General features: G+C 44.8%; 1 protein-coding gene across 1 annotated transcript in view; it reads left to right on the forward strand.

Annotated features, from left to right (window-relative positions):
• The first annotated feature begins 13,675 nt into the window (after positions 1–13,675).
• The window catches only part of HS3ST1 (heparan sulfate-glucosamine 3-sulfotransferase 1), a 29,619-nt gene continuing 27,685 nt past the window's right edge, over positions 13,676–15,609 (forward strand). Inside the window, exon 1 of the mRNA XM_033106779.1 lies at positions 13,676–13,889. The gene's annotated coding sequence lies outside the window, so the exon portion shown is untranslated. The remainder of the gene's footprint in view (positions 13,890–15,609) is intronic.

A 15,609-nucleotide genomic window follows, 5' to 3' on the forward strand; every position in this document is an offset into this window, starting at 1 on the left:
TCCTCTGGAAAGGGACCGCGAATGGACTTACCAACAGAATCACCAGCTCTGAGCTCAGTTCTGGGGCAGCAACTCGAAAGGCACCAGGGACAAACAGGGGGGATCTGAGTTGTCTGGCTTCAGTGTCAGCGCTGGAGGGGCCGCTTTCTCCCAGATGGAGGACCTGGCGGAATTCACTGTTTCTTGGTGGATCCCTGGCCCTCCCTGCGTGCAGACGCACACAGATGCCAATGGGAGTCTTCATCAAACTGTTTATCACCTTTTGTCTGCCGCGCCCTACTGGTTCCCTGAAACCATGCCCACATCCAGGCCTCTTCCAGTGGCTTTTTGGTATAAACGGCCTGCTTTGGCTCATGCTGTGGACTTTCTCCTAAAATCTCTCAAAGATTCACAAAACCCAAACAAGCAGCATCTTACTTCAGCATGTTCCATACCTCTGGCTGAGCAGCCCTAAGCCCGGCACTAGCAATGGCTGGCCTTTGTTCATGGCTTAGCCTATCAAGGCACCTGCAAGCACAGCATGGGTGGCAGCCATCTCTGGAAAGCTTTGTGGCTCATGCCAGGTGGCCCTGGGCAGGGGACAGACTGTGGCTGAACTTGCCCTGCAGCAGGTTCCCACCCAGGAGACTCCAGGGCTGGTAAGCCCAGTGGCCAGCTTTGGACTAGGCCAGAGTATCACCTGGCCACCTCCAAAAATGACACACCCAAAGGGCAAACTGGGCAGACACCAGGCCCTGCTAAAGTGATCCCTGCTCTCTAGGTCACCCCTGCACAACAATTCCTCCATTGTAGTCACAGCCAGTCCTCACAACCAATCAGCTTGATGGTCAATCCCTCAATTGACATGCAAACTGCAATCAAGTCTCAACTACAACAGGAGAGCACACATAACCCACACAAGGGCCAAACCTGGAGCATCGGCTCTGGTGACCAGGGAGACTATACCATTGGGTTCCACAGGACACCTATTACACTCTACTAAGACTGGGAGGCACAGCAGCTCTACATAGAAACAAACACAGGGAGGCAGCCAAAAGGGGGAGACAAAGAAATATTTCCCAAATAAAAGAATAGAACAAAGCTCCAGAAAAGAAACGAAACAAAAAAAATAACTAAGCAAAATGGAGACAAGCAATCTACCAGATGTAGAGTTCCAAATACTAAAGATGTTCAGGGATCTCAGGGAGAACTTCAACAAAGAGATAGGAAAGATTAAAAATGGAGATAGAAAACATAAAACAGAACCATTCAGAAATGAAGACTGAAATCAAGAATATGTTAGAGGGAATCAACAGTAAATTAATGAAGAAGAGGATCAAATCAGTGATTTAAAAGATAAGGTAGCAGAAAACATTCAATCAGAACAGCAAAAAGAATCCATAAAAATAAGAATAGATTAAGTGGCCTCTGGGACAACATCAGCATACCAACATTTGCATCATAGGGGTACCAGAAGGAAAAGAGAGAGAGCAATAAACTGAAAACCTATTTGAAGAAATAATGACTGAAAACTTCCCTAACCTGGTGAAGGAAATAGATATACAAGAAACCCACCCAGGAAGTGCAGTCCCAAATAAGATGAACCCAAACAGGCCCACACCAAGACACATCATAATTAAAATTTAAAGGTTAAAGACAAAGAGCGAATCTTATAAGCAGTAAGAGAAAAGCAATTAATTACCTACAGGGGAGCTCCCCTAAGACCATCAGCTGATTTCTCAACAGAAACTTTGCAGGCCGGAGGGGATTGACCGGAAATATTCAAAGTGGTGAAAAGTTAGGACCCACAACTACGATTACTCTACCCAGCAAGGCTATCATTTAGAATCAAAGGACAGATAAAGAGAATCCCAGACAAGAAAAAGCTAAAGGAGATCCTCACCACAAAACCAGTATTACAAGGAATGTTAGAGGGACCATATATACGGTCTGAAAGAAATCCCTCTAACATTCCTTGTTAGGAAGGAGGGTGTGGTGAGCAGGAAGAGGTCTGGACCTTCGGCGTGACCTCAGTGTTCTTCGCCTTCCCTGGGTGGTAAGCCAAAACCTATTCCTAAATCTTGAATCCATTTCTTTATTCTTGGTTCAAGAACTGGGTAAAAGTGAGTTATTCTATTTCTGACCCTTCTTCAGAATTCCATGTATAATCACACAATAATTTATTCATTCCTTTTTTCTTTACAAAGTAATTGCTGAAATATATATATATATATATATATATATATATATATATATATATATATATATGTGTGTGTGTGTGTGTATACACACACGTATAAATGTGTATATATATATGTATATATGTATATATATACACACATATATAAAATAAAACGGTAATAACTGCATATCTATCAACAATTACTTTGAATACAAATGGGTTAAATACTCCAATCAAAATAAAGAGTGGCTGAATGGATAAGAAAACAAGACCCTTATATATGCTGTCTAAAAGAGACTCACTTCAGATCAAAAGACAAACACAGACTAAAAGTAATGTGATGGGAAAACGATATTTCATGAAAATGGAAACAAACAAAAATTTCTGTGGTAGCAAGACTTATATCAGACAAAACAGACTTTAAAACAAAGGCTGTAACAAGTGACAAAGAGCCCAGTAAGCCCACTTCTGGGTAATTATCTGAAGAAACCCAAACACTACTTTGAGGGGATGTGTGTATCCATATGTCCATTGCAACATTGTTTATAATGGCCAAGACTTGGAGGCAGTCTAGATGTCCATCAACGGATAAATGCATAAAGAGGAGGTGGTACATATATACAATGGAATATTGCTTGGCTGTGGAAGGGAATGGTTTCTTGCCATCTACAGCAGCATGGATGGACCTGGAGGGTATTGTGCTGAGTGGAGTATGTCAGAGAGAGAAAGGCAGATGCAATATGATTTCCCTTATATGTGCAATCTAAAGAAAAAAATTAACAAACAAAACAGAAACTAACTCACAGATACAGAAAATATTTTGATGCCAAACAGGGGGTGAGTTGGGAATGAGTGAAAAACGGGGAAAAGATGAAGAAGTACAAATTGGATTTTACAAAGTAGGTATGGGGATGTAGGATTTAGCATAATGAATAGTCAATAATATTGTAATAACTGTATGGTGTCAGATAAGTACTAGATTTGTTGGTGATAGATGGGAGGGGGATTGGGGACAGGGTGAAAAGGGGAAGGGATTAAGAAGTACAGATTGGTAGTTACAAAATAGTTACAGGGATATAAAGTAAAGCACAGGGAATATAGTCAATGATATGGTAATAACAATGTATAGTGCTAGGTGGGTACTAGAAGAGTCAGGGGGATCGTCTTATAATGTCTAACCATATGCTGTACACCTGAAGTTAATATGAAGTAATATTTAGTGTCAACTGTAAATTTAAACATCAACAAATGGGGGGAAAGGTGAAGGGAAACAAGAGGTCCAAATGTCTAGGTATAAAACAAATAAGTCATGGGGATGTAATGTACAGCATGGGGAATATGGTCAATAATATTGTGACAGCATGGTACGGTGTCAGATGGTTGCTGGGCTTACCATGGTGATCACTTCTGTAGGTATATAAACGTTGAATAACTATGGCGTACACCTCAAACTAATATAATATTGTATGGTAGCTGTATTTTAACAAAAATCTTCCAAAAAAAAAAAAAAGTCAGGAAAACAATGACGTTGGGGAAGGAGGGAGGGTGTGGTGAGCAGGAAGAGGTCGGGGGCTTTTGGCGTGACCTCAGTGTTCTTCACCTTCCCTGGGTGGTAAGCCAAAACCTATGCCTAAATCTTGACCCATTTCTTTATTCTTAGTTCAAGAACTGAGTAAAAGTGAGAGTTATTCTATTTCTGGCCCTTCTTCAGAATTCCATGTATAATCACACAAAATATTTGTTCCTTTTTTCTTTACAAAGTAATTGCTGAAGTATTACACACCCATTGCTTTTTTTTTTCAGATCAAAGACCCTGCCCCTGCTTGCACCTGTTCCTGAGAAACTGGGAATCCAAGTACACAATAAATGTTATGTTTAATTAAGTTAAACATAACTAACTTTAAATGTTAAAGACTTAGAAGTATTCTAGTACAACAATCTGGTAGTTTCAATTTTGTTTTTTATTTCACCTATTATTTACTCAGTCTTAATTAAGGAATTGCCTCCTCTCCTTCTTTCTAATGTTGTGTGATTTTCCAAAATAGCTGTAATGAACATGGCTGTAATGAACATGTATCACTGTGTGCATATAATGAAACAAATACAAAAATAAACTTGAAAATTTAGGTTAACCTTTGAATACTGGGATGTGGAGGTTTAAAAGTAACACATAGGGCCGGCCCGGTGGCTCAGGCGGTTGGAGCTCTGTGCTCCTAACTCCGAAGGCTGCCGGTTCGATTCCCACATGGGCCAGTGGGCTCTCAACCACAAGGTTGCCAGTTCAACTCCTCGACTCCCGCAAGGGATGGTGGGCTCTGCCCCCTGCAACTAAGACTGAACACGGCACCTTGAGCTGAGCTGCCTCCCAGATGGCTCAGTTGGTTGGAGCACGGCCTCTCAACCACAAGATTGCCAGTTCGACTTCCACAAGGGATGGTGGGCTGCGCCCCCTGCAACTAGAAAACGGCAACTGGACCTGGAGCTGAGCTGCGCCCTCCACAACTAAGACTGAAAGGACAACAACTTGAAGCTGAACGGCACCCTCCACAACTAAGACTGAAAGGACAACAACTTGACTTGGGAAAAAATAAAATCCTGGAAGTACACACTGTTCCCCCAATAAAGTCCTGTTCCCCTTCCCCAATAAAATCTTAAAAAAAAAAAAAAAAAAAAGTAACACATCGTCCTCTCTCATGTATCGCTCTGTGCCTGCAAATGCTTCTTTCTCTCCTCAAATGTTCCGTAAATTCTGTACAGAATTCTGCCATTCGAATCTCCTCTACTGAAGCCATGCTCCAGCGTTCTGTCCACGGCCCAGAGCCCACCTCTCTATGAGGCCCTCCTTCCCCGCCAGCCAGTTGAAAGCAGAAGCCCCTCAGCCAGCAGGTTGAAATGACCCATTTTCTCTGAAGACACCAAACGTTTTGAGGGTGAGTTCACATTTCCAGGCCCTTAGCAGCACCCATCTCTTGGCTGACGAAGGAAGGGATTTCCTAATTGACAGCCTCGAAATTTCATTCCATGCTTTTTACTTTCTTTCATCTCTATTACAACATTGAAGGGGAATGGGAAAATTACAGGGAAAACAAATGCTACGAGACATGATTTAAGGGTGATGTTTCAAAGATTTTAAGAGATAACAGTGTATTTCATTGACTGTAAGGTGATTTTCTTTTACATTCAATATTGATGAAACTGGGATTATCTCATGGTTGATGGCATTTTACCTTCGTTGTTGGCCAAGCCATCACCATGACACTGACGGTATTCCCTGTGCACCGATGGACTTACTGGCCCAGGTAGGCAGCTTCTAGATGGGCCTTCATGATCCCCACCACCTGGAACTCATGCTTTCGAGTATCCTCGTCTTCTTGACTGTGGGCTGGACCTAGTGACTGGCTTCTAACAAACAGAGGTTTTTTGTTTTGTTTTGTTTTGTTTTGTTTTGTTTTTGTTTGTTTGTTTGTTTTAATTATTTATTGTGGTGACAATTGTTAGTAAAATTACATAGATTTCAGGTGTACAGTTCTGTATTACGTCATCTATAAATCCCATTGTGTATTTGACAAAGGTGACAGAATGTCGTTTCTGAGATGAAATTACACAACTCTTATGGCTTCCGTTTGGGTGCCTTTTTCGGTGCCTCACTTGTTCACTCTGAAGAAGCCAACTACCATGTGATAGACTGCCCTCTGGAGAGGTCACATGGCAAGGGACTGAGGGACGTCTCTGGAAGAGCCACCAAGAAACTGGGCCCTCAGTCCAACAACCTGCAAGAACTGAATCCTGCCAGCCGCTGGACACGTGAGCCGGGAAGCACACGCTCCTCCATTGAGCCAAACCGTAGTTAGAACCTGGGCTACCCTGAGCCAGAGGACCGGCTAAGCTGTGGCTGCATTCCCACTCCACAGAAACCCAGGGATAATAACTGTGTGTCGTGTTCAGGCACTCACGTTAGGGTTAATCAGCTATGGAGCAATCTACAACTAATACACCCACTGCCATCACTTCTACTGAGACCTTAGCGTTTTTTGAAGTACACGTGGTAAGTAACATTGTTCTTAACTGTCTTTAAAAACATACTACGAATTAGCATTGGAATGGAGAGATAGGATGCATGCCCAGAAAACAGAAACCGATCACGGAGGTACCAACAGGACGTTATGAAGTCAATGTCCCTTATTTGCAGGAATTCTATATTCTCTTGCAAAATAACAACCAAGTGTTTATGGGACTGAAAACTTTACTGGCAAACTTGGGAAATTCCTTCTCCCTAGGCAGACAGTGACCCTGTTAACCAGCACAGCTTCCAGAAAGAGGGGAATGCATAAAGGCAGTCTGTCTCTAGACAAGGAACAAGAGCTGGGAAGGCCATCATAGCCACAAAAGCATTCAGTAACACCTTTTTGATTTTCAGATCCATGAAGACAGGGGGCGCTGTCTCCAGCTCACAGCTAGAGCCCACTCCAGGGCCCACTCAGAGCCCCACAGAGAGTAAGAGCTAAAGGACCAGGTGATGCTGGAATGAATGAACGACCATGGACACACAAAAATCAAAGACCGAAAGTGAGATAAAGTTTGCCTGGCCAGAAACTGTATCTCCATAACTTCTTTTATATTTAAGGCTGGTCCAATATTGGGAGAGAAAAACAATTACAACAAGAATTGAGCTTTGAAGCCTAGCATTTTATTTTCTCAATTAGCTTACTAAATGTAATTGTAATAATATCATGAATATTGGATTTAAATACCTAATGGATAGTTAGATTCCTAGAACTTAAGTACATTTCAAAGAATGAAGAAGAACCCAGATATCTTCTCCTTTGTTTGGAGATATAACATGAAATACGCTGGCGGCCTCTTTCTAAATTTATAAAGTGGTGACACGCAGTTAAGAAGGGAAGGAAAGAATTGTCATGAAACAGGCAGAAAGCATAGGACTTGATTTTCAACAGGTTCCAAACCCAGCATTGCTAGTAATATGACCCTAAGGAAGTTACTTTTCTATATTCATATGTAAAATGGGGATGAAAGGAGAATGTGTTCCAATTTCCCAGCATAAAGCTAACCAATCAATGCCATGATTTTTATTGATTTCTACATACATCTTCCCTGTTTCCCATAGTATCCAATGGATTTTCTTGACTTTGTATAAATTAGCCATCTTCACATTAGTTTACAGTAAATGTTAATATAAACATAGTGAAATATGCTAATTTGATCATTTTAAATATTTTTTTTTCATGTAAGAGCTAAATTGTCTGAGATTCAAAGTATTCTGTAAAATATTTATTACTGCCATAAAGGAGAAAAAAAAAGTATACTATACAGCCAACTCTTATGAGTGTCATTGTAAACCCTTTCATAAGACAAGTGTATAAAAATGGGGAAAGAGAACTCTTGCATCTTTCAACAGACTTCTCAGAGCTTTGGCTGTATTTTAAATCTGGAATCAAAATGAGTCTTAAAAGGGAGAAGGTAGCACTGTCAATTTCAAGGACAATAGAGCCACACCCTCAGAGGACCGCAGTGGGGACTCCAAGAGCAGAGAGCTGCTGGAAAAATCACATGCAGCTTGAAGCAGGAGTTTGGGGTAGTACGCGAGAGTGTGAGAACCCCAGGCCAAATGCTCCTTTGACCTTCCTAGTATACAGAGAACCAGGACCTCATGATTGAATTGCAGTTTTACAATTCAAAAACTACAATGCATTTACCAGATTCAATTGTGATTTTTCTGTTCATGCATGTCTGGGAGCTCCTTCAGGGAAGGGATTCCATTTTATAAAATTTAACAAAATATATCATTTTATTTTTACAAATCTCCACCCATATACGTACCTACCACAGGGCTGCTATATAAGATGCACCCAGTAAATGTTTCAACTAAAGTGATGGAACTGGAGAGAGAAAAATACATTTTTTTTTTTTCCTCCAAAGAGTTTGAACCACCCAGTATCCTTGAAGAAAGCCTAAAGGAGAAAATCAGCAAGACTTGCTCATCAAAGCCTCAGTCAGCTTGGGTTCCAGCAAAACTAAAATCAAAGACAGTGCTACAATTTCCCATTGTCCTGAAGGCATTCCAGCACTCAGCAGGGTCTAATAATTTGAACAAGGGGACTACTTCAGGCCTGCAATATCGCATTCGTGCAGCACTGATGTGTGTAATTTGGGTCAACGGGATCAGAAATAAAAAGCAATATGTTGTTTATCCAACACAACAATGGACTGTAAGATGTGTGTGTGAGGTTGCGTGTATCATACATACTTTACTTGCATCAGTTAAGCATTCATACCCTGTATCATCATCTCTTTGGGTCCAACCAAAAAGGGTCCACCCTCTCCATCAGATGTCACAGGAGCCCAAGGTACTTTCGGGGCCTCTCAAAAAATGTTTTAATCTCTTTTGAAATCAGAAAAAAAAAATAGCTTCTAGGTCTCAGAAAAATATTTAAATAAATAAATAGATAAATAAATTAGAATAACATGTTCATCTTTCCACCAATGCTGCCATGGCATGTAATATTTAATTAGGCAATTTATTTACTTGGGTGAAGGATAGGTCTCACCATGGCAAAAGTTACAACTCCACCCTGTGACCACACGTGCCAAGAGTAGACTTGGTGTCATGAAGGGGATAAAAATCCTGTTTTTAGAAAAACATCGGACAATCTATGCATCATAGATGGCTGGATTGTTTTCAAAGACGTACAGGTAAAGTCGGGAAAGTTGGGACGGGCTGGTGGAGGGAACGCACGTCATGGGTGAGCTGAGTTGGGAGGAAACATAATGTTTTGGGGATATAACCTTCATTTTCTTTCTCTCAGAAGCCCACTGCTCTAGCTAATTAACAAATCAAAAGAAACAAACGATTCTAGACCTCAGTACAATTAAATTAGTGGAGTTATTTGAGGATACCATTTTCACACAGTGTAATCATGCTTTGTTTTAGTCAAAAGAGTGAAAATCATCTTCCCAACCCAAAGCCCTGCCCTCTACCCAACCAGCTCTGTGCATAGCGGCATTTCATATCTGCTCTCATCAGTTGTACACCGTCTCTTCTGTGGAGATACGGAGGAGCAATGTACAATTAAACGATACCCATCAAACTTCCGATACAACAAGGACCTTTTAAAAATGCTTTTGACTTTTCAGATGATTCAGCAGTAAGAGCCATTACTGCACCACGTACATCAGGAATTGGAAAGTTTATTAAAATTGGATTTTTAACCTGATCCCAATTTCCTCTGCTTATAAAGAATCCCACTGGCCTATTTAATATTCATGCTATTAACTTGAAAGATTCCAACAGCCATTATGGGAGGAAAGGCTTTGCAGGGCAGCCCCTTAGACAGGAGTTACAGATAAAGTCACCGTGCGCCCAGGCAGGTAGAGTGACCGTGGACCCTGGACATCTGCCGAAGGAGCAAGCTCTTTCTCTCTCCCTTCCCACCTCCCCTTCTCCTGGCCTCCCTCTTCTATCACATATTTGGGGAAAAGAAAACAACAAGAAGTAACAAAAGCAAACATAAGCAAACCACTGAATTACAGAGAGCACTGGACCAAGGAGTCTAGTTTTTACTGGATACTTTGGATAAATCCCCTCCTCTTCTGGTGCCCTAATTACTCCCACACATTTATGTCAGGACTTTCCATTTTTTTGCCTTTTTTTTTTTTTTTAAAATGATGAAATCATAGTTTCTAAGAAGGTTGGTGCAAGGACAAAAACATGCACCTCACGTAACTCATTCTCTGCAATACCTGGCACAAAAGCCTCAAATACATTTCCACTGGTGTTATTACTGATTGTTGACCAGTCGTACTAGGTCAGTTGCCTGTTTCTATTTCCCTCCTTCAGCCTCTGTCTTCTGTGGAACACAGTTTTCAGCTTAACTGATATCGATCGGTGAGTTTGGGTAAAGACAGGTTGTGGGTGCTAGTCTTGTTTCTTTTTGAGATAAGATTTTTGGTCCCTCGAGCAGTGGCAGTGTCTTAACTTTCCATAGTAGTTGGTATAGTGTTGAACACACTGGTAGGTATTCCATAAAGACTTTGGTGCCTTAGAACATAAACAGCTTAGAGATCATTTACTAAAACCCTCTCATTTTCCAGTTGATGACACTGACTAAGAAGGTCTTACGCCACACATAGAAGAGCAATGGACACTTTTTCAGGTGACCACCACTATGTTTCCTGCAAGCCCCCATTCTGACATTGACAGCTTTGAAATGGACACACGTCTCATCTATACCATGACTCCTGGAGGGAAGTTCAGTTGACGAATCTCCTTTTTTTTTTTTTTTTTTTTTGAGATTATGAAAGTATACTGTGTTTCAGACACCATGCAAGATTCTGGGAGAGAAACAAAATTATGGTCCTCGTTTTCAAAGCCCTTCTAATCTAGCAGGAAAGAGATCTATAAGCAGATATTTTCAACACAATGTTCATGTTATAACAAAGCTGAGCTGTGAATGCCTATTAGGAAACATAACTCATGCTCAGAAGAGGTCAAGGAAGGGTGTTTAGGAGAAACTGAGATATGTCTTGGCAGAGACATAAAGCTAAATAAGAACAAAAGAGCCAATTAACACTTTCTTATTTATCTCAACGTAAAAAGATCGCTCATCGATCAATGCATGTTGGTTGAAATTCAAAAATGAGACAAGCTAAATTTCTAGTCCTCAAATTCTTGTCACTTGCCAAATCTGCCTGGAGTCACATTCTGCATGGAAGCTTCTCACGGAGGCTCAGGGCTGGAGCCTGGGTTCTAGCTTCTGGTAGGAGCTGAAAGACCCCAGTAATTGGCATCCATCTCTGGAGGCTCACAGGGGTGTCCAAGAGAGCACTCAACCCAGAGCAGTGGTGTCCGGGCTCTTGTTTTCCGCCAAGAAAGAATTCAAGAGTGAGACAGATGCAGGAAAGTGAAAGTGATTTAATGAAAAGGAAAGTACACACTTGAGAGGAAAGTGCAGGTGAACTCAAAGAACAAGTGGCATGAAAGAAGTCATGTTCAGGGGTATCTATCCTACCCAGGGGGGAATTGGTGGACATCCCAATTCCCTTGACGTGGTTTATTCATCTCCTCCCCCTGGGAGGGACCCTCTTTTCCTGCCTTTTCTTCCTTATTTGGTTCCTCTGGACTCCCATCATGCATCTGACACCATGACAATGGTGTCAGATGCATGATGGGAGTCTAGTAACCACAATGTAAATGAGATTATAATGACATTATAATTAGCTAAAGATCAGGTCTCAGTTACAGGGATCAGCTTAGCTGGAAAACTGGTTCTTGTTTTCCTCCACCTATAGGTACTGGATATATTCACTTTGTTACTTGTCTAACCAGTGAAGCACCTCACATTGTACCTAGAGGGGGTTGTCAATTTCCTAGGCTACATGTCCTGCCTCAGTTTGACCCACACAACTTCATACATGATTTCACACAGCTTCATAGGAGGAAAGACACTTCTTTTAAAGCTAAAGTACATTTAAATGCTAAAGCCTTTCAAATACACACACACACTTGAGGTCTGACAATTAAGTTTGCGAACTTGTTGCAATGATGTTGCTAACCTTTTCTGATATCAGAGGGATTATTCATTATGAATTTGTACCAACTGGACAAATAGTTAACCAAGTTTACTATTTGGAAGTGCTGAAAAGGCTGCATGGAAAAGTTAGACGAAAACGACCTGAACTTTTCCCCAACAATTCATGGCTCTTGCATCACGACAATGCACCAGCTCACGCAGCACTGTCTGTGAGGGAGTTTTTAGCCAGTAAACAAATAACTGTTTTGGAACACCCTCCCTACTCACTTGATCTGGCCCCCAATGACTGCTTTCTTTATCCAAAGATAAAGGAAATATTGGAAGGAAGACATTTTGATGACATTCAGGACATCAAGGGTAATACGATGACAGCTATGATGGCCATTCCAGAAAAGAGTTCCCAAATTGCTTTGAAGGGTGGACAAGGCACTGGCGTTGGTGCATAGCTTCCCAAAGGGAGTACTTCGAAGGTGACCATAGTGATATTCAGTAATGAGTTATGTAGTACTTTTTGTAGGATGAGTTTGGGAACTTAATTGTCAGACCTCTTGTGTGTTTGTGTGTGTGTGTGTGTGTGTGTGTGTGTGTGTAAAATAGTCATATCAACATTAGTCTGGCTCAAAGAAGTAGCCAGGGTCTTTACAACCCCTAAAAGCTTATTTTTCAAAATAAGTCTTGGTCTTGGCCTCCCCAATGATACTGGCCTTGGCTTTACCATATAGTCAAAATGCTAGTCATCGCTTTGCTTCCTAAAAGAGGCATTCAGTAATATTACAGGAGTAAAGAGGTCAATTTCCTGTAGGAACCATTCCTTAAATGGGAGAGTGTTTTCAAACTAAGCAAAGTTAATGAAAGATTTTTAAAACTTAAATGACAAATTCGAATGCTTACATTTATCTTCCAATATTTAAGATATGGAAGAGCTACTGACATCTCATCTGAAAAAATTACTCTACTTTGATGTTCATTTGGCTTTTTTTCTTTTTTCTCAACACATTTGCTGACCTGCCTTTAAGGTGACTTGCTTTGGTTCGGGTAAGCGGGCAGCACAGCTTCTCCGAGATGATAACCCCACGCCCTTCGAAATCCTAAATCTGCAGTTAAACTATGAAATGCTGATCGAGTTTACCCACAAAACCCGCCACCTACCAGAACTGGGGAAGAGGAGGGGGAGGGAGACCCTGCTTAATTTCAGAGCTGACGTTTGCAATGCCCCAGCACGAGCAAAAGCAGAGTGAGTTCTCCCCGCTCTTCTGGTAAATCGTCATCCACTCCTGGACGCGAAACCGAAGGGAGAGGGCGCGTTCAACAGCGACAAGGAGCGCGAGGGAGCCGGCTCCTCGCGCGGATTCCGCCTCAGGCCGCCTTTCCGCTGGCATCCCAGCCCGGCTGCGGTGAGAGCTCAAGAGGATGGCTCCCCCTGCTTCCCGGGCGGCGCAAGGAGAATCAGAGCCTAAGGTGAGTCACCTGCCGGGAAGGGAACACGCGGTGCGGCCGCAAGAGGGAGGAGCGCAAGTCCCAGGGACCTCGTGGGACTGAAGAGTGAAGGAAGACAGACACGGGGCTTGGACCTGCCCTTTCCTAGCAGGGGTGAGAGAGTACACCGATTGTCCCAGGTTTGCAGCGAAGGCAGTCACGCATCCCACAACCGGCCCCACCCTCCCAGCCGCGCGGGTTCCCTCCCCCTTTGGACTGAAACCCGAGGAGCCGCCGCGCCGGGTGGACGAGACAGACTCTTCCTGTACCTGTCAGCGGGAGCCGAGAGCCGGGCCGGGCCTGGCGGCACCGATCGCAGAGCCGCTAGCCAGGCACCTAGCGGGCTCGACTCCGCGCGGCACCAGAGCGGGCCGGGCAGCAGTGGGCGCTCACGATCCTCCTCTGCCCAACGCGCTCTCCCTCAGGGCCCGGCCTCCTGCGTCCCCTCCTCCTGCTCCTCCTCCTGCTCCTCCCCTCCGCGGGACTCGTCGCGGAGCCTCCCGCCTGCAAAGTCCCTGGCGCGCGGGCAGCCACGAGCCGCCACCACTGCCGGGTCCTTGGTTGCTCGCTCCCCTTCTCTCTCGCCTGTCCCCGGACGTCCCGAAGCTCACTCCGCCGGCTGCGGTTGTTCGGAGGCGCTGCCCATGGCCCAGCCCGAGAGCCGACTTCGGACGCCGGACCCGCTGGACCGCGGCGCAGCTCAGGTGAGTGCAGAGCGTGTGGGGCGGGGGCAGCCAGGCTCGGGAGTGGCGAGACGTGGGGCGTTCGAGGCGCCAGGACCTGGCGTCCCGGACTTAAGACCAGCGCGGAGCCCAAGGTGAGTCGGAGCTGGAGCAGGTGGAGTGGATGTAGAACAAGGAAGGAGAGACCCGGGATTTTCCCATCCTCCTCGCCTCCTGCCTTGGCCCCTCGGTTCTGCAAGTCCCGAGACTGTTGGGTGTTTTTTTTTTCTTGTTTTTTTTTTTTTTTTTCTTTTTCTGGCCGGCAGTTATACGGGTTTCTGACGCTTAGTAGGCTGGATTTCTTTTCCCCCTAGCAGAGTCGGAGGTTCGCTCCTGCCTACTGCTTCTCCCTAGGACCGTGCGTGGTGTTAGGAGCGCAGCGCGCAGCGGAGCCTGGGTACCACTTGGGCTGGGAACTGGGGAGGGAATACAGTCAGCAAAAAGTCACTTGGTCGAAGCAGCATACAGGCTGGGGAAACCTTGGTGTGATCTGCCTATGCATTTGGTTGGAGTAGAGAAGAGATGGGGCATCTTCCGAGGGGCGGGGATGCTCGGGTTGAGAGATTGAGGCGACAGGCCAAACAGTAATTAGCCTCTTTCCCCAAAAGCCAATTCTACACGGTCCTGATTTTTCCTGTTACTTTTTACCTTTTTTCATTTTTGCCTCTGTTTCTATTTCGAGCGCCATGGGTGGCGACAGATGTTGAGGGTGTGGGCGGCGGGGCGCCAACCCGCGGTGGCAGCCCGTAACCCCTAGCCCAGAACAAGCGGCACCCTCAAGGAGCCTGACGTCTCCAGGTGCGCTTTCTGAGCCAGGAGGCAGACCGCGCGCTGTCGCTGTTCCTTCTTCTGGCCCCACCTGCCCCTGGAGCCGGAGCGCCGGCTTCCAGAGCCCTGGATGGGATGGAGAAGCGGCAGGATCCGGAGCCGGGATGCAGGGCGCGATGTGTAGGGTGTGCTCAGCTCCTCGGTGGTCGCGGCGCTGGGCGTCTTACACCCTACTTACACCGGGTGCGATTCCACCCCGCAGGCGTCCTCGCATACCCAGGCTCCTCTCTCCGGAGAAGGGTTGCCTCTCTCCCCCCTCGCCCCTCGGCACCCCACTTTGCAGGACCAGTCGTATCCTTGCCTTCCCTTGCGCGAGTCTCGCTCCTCCCACAGCGTTATCCGCCGGCTATTTTTATCCATTACTTGTACCAAGATGCTTTTGGGGGGATTCTGGAGAGGCAAGTCCAAATCCACTGTCTTCGCGCTGCTCTCCCAGAAGCTCCCAGAAGCAGGGAGCAGCCGAGGGATCCAGCAGGAGCGTAGAGCGCCCCCTCCTCCTCTCGAAGCCAGGGGTCTGGAAAGTTGAGGACCTACGGCTCGACTGCGCCGCCCGCCGCTCGCCGGGGGAGCCAGTCCCCGGACGAGTTCCCAGCACCCGGGCGCCGGTGCTCCGCCGGCTTCTGTGGCAGCAGCCTGTGCGCTCGCAGGATCCATTCGGTCCCACTCGTGCGTTCTCGCTTTGCAGGCAAATCTCACCTTGTTTTCTTGAAACGCAATTACCAACTTCCACTCAAGGGTTAATTCCAGGAATTCCATCTTAAAAAAAAAAAAAAAAGGAGGGGGAAATCCAACTTCTGCCTCCCTGCATTTCTATAGCCCATCTTCTAGCGTTGGGAATTCTTATTTTGCTTTCTGCTTTTTCAGTAACAATTGG

Source organism: Rhinolophus ferrumequinum, chromosome 5 (genome assembly GCF_004115265.2).
Source record: "Rhinolophus ferrumequinum isolate MPI-CBG mRhiFer1 chromosome 5, mRhiFer1_v1.p, whole genome shotgun sequence".
NCBI lineage: Eukaryota > Metazoa > Chordata > Mammalia > Chiroptera > Rhinolophidae > Rhinolophus > Rhinolophus ferrumequinum.